Source organism: Hevea brasiliensis, chromosome 4 (assembly GCF_030052815.1).
Source record: "Hevea brasiliensis isolate MT/VB/25A 57/8 chromosome 4, ASM3005281v1, whole genome shotgun sequence".
Lineage (NCBI taxonomy): Eukaryota > Viridiplantae > Streptophyta > Magnoliopsida > Malpighiales > Euphorbiaceae > Hevea > Hevea brasiliensis.
This window is the reverse complement of record NC_079496.1, coordinates 68874747-68880370: the sequence shown is the minus strand read 5'-3', so window position 1 is coordinate 68880370 and position 5624 is coordinate 68874747. Positions and strand designations below refer to the sequence as shown.

General features: G+C 36.8%; 1 non-coding gene across 1 annotated transcript; it reads left to right on the top strand.

Annotated features, from left to right (window-relative positions):
- The first annotated feature begins 591 nt into the window (after positions 1–591).
- Positions 592–699, top strand: LOC131179685 (small nucleolar RNA R71). The gene has a single exon (XR_009148572.1). It is a non-coding gene; the product is annotated as a small nucleolar RNA R71 (small nucleolar RNA).
- The last annotated feature ends 4925 nt before the right edge of the window (positions 700–5624 follow it).

The following is a 5624-nucleotide window of genomic DNA, read 5'->3' as shown; positions in this document are numbered from 1 at the left end:
TTTTAGTGGAGGGTTCATATTTTTCTGCTGAAAATTAGGCAGTGATTGCCTATTTTGCTGATATGGAACTCCTTGTTGCTGATGTGGTTGAAAATTCTGATTTTGAACTTGATTTTGCTGATTTCCCCATGAAAAGTTGGGATGATTCCTCCAATTTGGATTGTAAGTTTGAGAATAAGAATTCCCCATTTGTTTGTTTCCATAATTACCAACATATGCTGCTTGTTCTCCATAATCTACTCCACAGCTGGTAGTTTCCTCTGCATAATCCACTTGTTGTGAAGTTCCAGCTGATGATGATGAACTAACCAACATACTCAGATCTTCCATCTTCTTAGCAAGGACATTTGTAAGTGCATCAAACTTTGCATTAATCATGTTGAATGGATCAAGATCATACATTCCAGCAGCTTGCCTTTTTTGAGTTGGAGCTGGTCCTCTTGGACTACTCCAAAGATGAGTATTCTTTGCAATTTTCTCCAATAGCTCATAAGCTTCATAATAAATTCCCCTCCTGTTTGAGCATCAATAATCCCTCTGATTGCAGGAGTGACATTTGTGTAAAAATTCTGATTTATCATCCATTTTGGAATGGCATGATGTGGGCATAATCTCTCTAATTCCTTCCATCTCATCCATGACTCAAATAAAGTTTCATCTTCTCTTGGTCTGAAAGCTGTCATTTGATTCCTCAACTCTTGAGTTTTTCCAGGTGGAAAATATTGTGCAAAAAATGCATCAGTGAGTTGCTCCCAATTTGTAATGGAGTTGTGAGGTAAAGAGTCAAGCCAATCCAATGCTCTATCTTTCAAAAAGAATGGGAATAGCTTCAATCTTGCTGCATCATTTGACACTCCAGGTTGTTTTTGCATGTCACAAATCATAGCAAACTTCTTCAGATGAGTATGTGGATTTTCAGAAGGATGCCCTCCAAATTGAGAATTCTGAATCATTTGAAGGACTCCAAAATCCATCTTGTAACTATTTGCATCAATTCTTGGTCTTGCTATGCTCTCTCTCAAGTCATCAAAACAAGGAAAAGCATGATCCATCATACTTCCCCTAGGCACATTAGCATTAACAACTTCTTCTCCTTGGGCTTCATTTTCATTGTTTTGATCATTTCCAGCATTAACACCAATTCTAATTCTTTCATCAGCCATGTCTGCTTCAATTTCGGTTTCTCTCAAAGCTTCTTTCCTTTTTCTGGTTTCTTTCTTGTTGGCTTTACAAAATTTCTCAATTTCAGGATTGAATAATAAGGATGTGTCACTTGAGCTTCTAGCTCTTCTCATAAAAGATTAAAAGTACCTGAAAAAGAACAAACAAAAACAAAATGAAAAGATAACAAAAATAAAACTAAAAACAACTAAAATAATCAAGAATTCAATCTTAAACAAACAACTCCCGGGCAACGGCGCCAAAAACTTGATGCGTCCCTACCGCAAGTGCACGGGTCGTACAAGTAGTATAGAAAAGATATCGTTCCCACGAGGAGTTGTGTTAATGATTGAATTTTTGATATAAAAAGTTGAGTAAATTGAAATATTTTTGAAATTGAAGTAATGAATTGATGGGTATTGAGAATGTGAAATCTATGTATGCAAAATTAATAATCTATTCAACAATGTATTAATTAAACTAAAATTGCATCAAATTCAAATAAGCAAGTTCAAATATGGCAATATTCAAAATGGCAAGTAATTAAATTCGATTAGAAATTAACAATGGTAAAAAGGCGATTCCGGAGTTCGGGATTTCATATTCGAGCTATTTTGGGATTTTAAATTGGTTATCCAATCTTGTGAAACTAATGGGTTTTAAGGAGATTAATTCTTAAATCCCTTGAATTCCCTTTCGAGTGAGACAAAGAGTGCCTTAACCAATCTAATCCTACTTTCGTGGACTTAGAATTAATTAAGACCCATTAAGTTCTTTAATTAATCTGTGAATCCTCTTAATCTTTAGCCTATTTCTAGGTCTAAGTTAATTAAGTCCAATTTCTTGATTATCTATCACAAGGCCTTCTCCTTTCGGTGCTTCAACCATGGATTAAGAACATTACTTAATGGGATCCTACACTAAGCATGTCATTAAGCACACAAGAAATGAATAAAACTCATTAAGACAACAAAATATGGATTACCCAATCAAAATCCACAAAATATCTCAAATATAACAACCCTTACTCCAGAATCAAAAGTAAACTACTCACTATCCATAATGCTTACAAGATATTATGAGTTTATAAGGAAATAAAGCTTTAATCTAAGCTAAGAAATAAGAAATTAAACACTAGAAATGTAGAAAAATATAAGGAAAGAAAGAAATCTGCAAATCTTGGTTGAAAATGGTGTGGAAGGTGAAAGTGACTCTTCAAATTCTGCCTCCCTTCTCCTTTCCTTTTCTGCTCCTTTTCTCCCCTTCTAAAATGGGAAAATGAGACTATATATAGCATTTTTTTGACATGGAGCCCTAAAATGGTATGTTCTAGGAAGAATTATCTGAGGGAATCTTCTGCCAGCTCATTAATGAACCCTTTATGGGACTGCATAAGTGGACTGCATAAGTTATGCAGTCCCTTATGCAGTTTTCGGCTGATTCTGGTTCACTTATGCGAAACTGCATGACTTGGTGCATAGGCTATGCAAAGTTCCGTGAAGGTGCATAAGGGAGGCGAGAATGTGCATAAGCTATGCAGTCTCCTTATGCACATTTCGGTTGGTTCTGGAACAATGATTTTTCTCCTTATGCAGATCTGCATAGCTTATGCGGCAAGTTATGCACAATTTCATCAATGCATATTTCAGCTTGAAAACTTGTTTTTGACATCTTTGGCTGTAGAAGTCACTCCTAAATGGCAAAATTTCTCTTCAGTCCTTCAAAAACACCATTTTTCCTACAAAACAAAGTAAAAATTACAAATTAATCCAAAATTGACAATTATAAAAAATTAACTAAATAACTAATGAAATTAGCTAAAAGTGACTAATAATCAAATAAAATGGCTATGAAATTAAACCTAAATGACTATGCAAAATGTATGCATCAGGTGCCTCCAAAACACTTTCACCAATGGAATTTATTTGTTCCTCAATTCCTTTACTTCCCGAGTTAGGATTCGTATGGGTTCTTCTTCGTATGTCAAATCCAGTTGAATTTCAAGGGTCTGAGCGGTATCTTCTCAACTTAGATACATGAAACACATTATGGATCTTGTCCAGCTCTGGTGGTAAAGCTAGCCTGTAGGCCACTGGACCCACATGCTCAGTGACTTCATATGGGCCAATGAACCTAGGGCTCAACTTACCCTTTCTATCAAACCTCAGTACCTTCTTCCACGGTGACACCTTGAGGAATACTTTGTCATTAACTGTATATTCTATCTCTTTTCTCTTCAGGTCAGCATAGGATTTTTTCCTGTCTGAGGCAACCTTCAGATTGGCTTTGATTAACTTGACTTTCTCCTCAGTCTGTTTCACTAAGTCTATCCCTACCAAGTTAGCTTCGCTAAATTCTGTCTAACACACTAAGGTTCTACATTTCCTTCCATACAGTGCTTCATACGGGGCCATTTGGATGCTAGCTTCATAGCTATTGTTGTATGCAAATTCTGCCAGTGGGAGGTATCTATCCCAACTTCCCTCAAACTCAATGATGCAACTCCTCAACATATCCTCAAGGACCTATCATATGTTTCATGTTATTATTATCATTTCAGTTTAATATTTGTACTAATTAAATAAATTTCAATGTTTACCTGGATTACTCTTCTGATTGCCCATCCGTCTGAGGATGGAAAGCTGTACTGAAGTGGAGTTGTGTGCCCAAGGATTTTTGCAACTTTTTCCAAAATCTCGATGTAAATCTTGGGTCTCGATCAGATATGATGGAAAGTGGAATTCTATGCAGTCTAACTATCTCACTGATGCACAATTCTGCTAGCTTCTCCAATGAGTAGTCATTCTTACCTGGTAAAAAGTGTGCTAACTTCGTTAATCTATCCACTATCACCCATACTGCATCATGTTTCTTCTGGGTGAGAGGTAGACCACTTACAAAATCCATAGTGACCCGGTCCCATTTCCATTCAGGTATGCTTATAGGTTGTAGCAAACCCGATGGAACTTGATGTTCTGCCTTAACTTGCTGACATGTCAGGCATTTTGTCACATAATCAGTTATGTCCTTCTTCATACCAGGCCACCAAAAATGAAGCTTCAAGTTATGATACATTTTTGTGCTTTCATGGTGCATAGTATAAACGCTAATGTGTGCTTCTTTCAGAATACTGGCTTTCAATTCCCCACCATCTGGTACACATACTCTTTTTTTGTAGTACAAGCACCCGTCAACTTTTATTCCATAGTTAGTTTCCTTCCCTTCTGGGATTTTATCTATAATAGCCATTAACTTCTCATCTAGCTTTTGCCCATCTATAATTTGCTATAGCAGGTTTGGCTTCACTTGCAACTCAGCCAAAATAGCTCCATCTCGAGCCAAGGATAGACGGGCATTCAAAGAACTTAGGGCTACAATGGATTTTCTACTCAAAGCATTAGCAACTACATTTGCCTTCCTAGGGTGGTAGTCAATCACACAGTCATAGTCTTTTAGGAACTCAATCCATCACCTCTGTCTTAGGTTGAACTCCTTCTGGGTTGGCAAGTATTTCAGACTTTTGTGATCCGTGTAAAAATAGCATTTTTCCCCATATAGGTAGTGCCTCCATATCTTTAGTGCGAAGATAATTGCTGCAAGTTCCAGATCATGGGTAGGATAGTTTTGTTCATGTGGCCTTAACTGCCTGGAAGCATAGGTGACCACCTTCCCCTCTTGCATCAATACACATCCTAATCCATTATGTGAGGCATCGCTATAGACCACAAAGTCCTTTCCCGACACTGGCTGAGTTAACACTGGTGCCTCTGTCAATATAGCTTTCAGCTTCTCAAAACTGGCCTGACATTTGTTGTTCCAGTCAAATCTGACATTCTTGTGTAACAACTTAGTCATTGGAGCAGCTATTAAAGAGAACCCCTTCACAAATCTTCTATAATACCCAACTAGCCCCAAGAAACTTTTGACCTCAGTTGTATTTCTGGGAGGATTCCACTCCATCACTGCTTCTATCTTCTTGAGATCCACTATAATCCCATCAGCTGATACTATGTGTCCAAAGAATGCAATTTCACCTAACCAGAAGTCACACTTAGATAGCTTAGCATATAGCTTCTTTTCTCTCAGGGTTTGTAGAACAATTCTCAAATACGATCTGTCCTGGTCTTGGAATACATAAGAATGTCATTAATAAAGACCACTAAAAACCTATCACACCTCACCCCTCTGTAAGGCATGACATGATCCCGTAGAATACCTAATGAACTACCGAACTTCACCTACCAATAACTCATTAAGTATCCTATAAGGGATTTTAAAACCATTTTCTTACATTTTGGAAGTGGTAAGCATTTTGGTAGGAATTAAAATCATTTATTCGAAGTTTTAAAACTACTTAAAATTTTTATTCCATTTTATTTTTCTGTAAATTTTATAAAAATTTCGGCAGAATGCCGTCTGTATTTTGAGAAAACAGTTTTTCAAAAACCTGTAGAAACACTTCC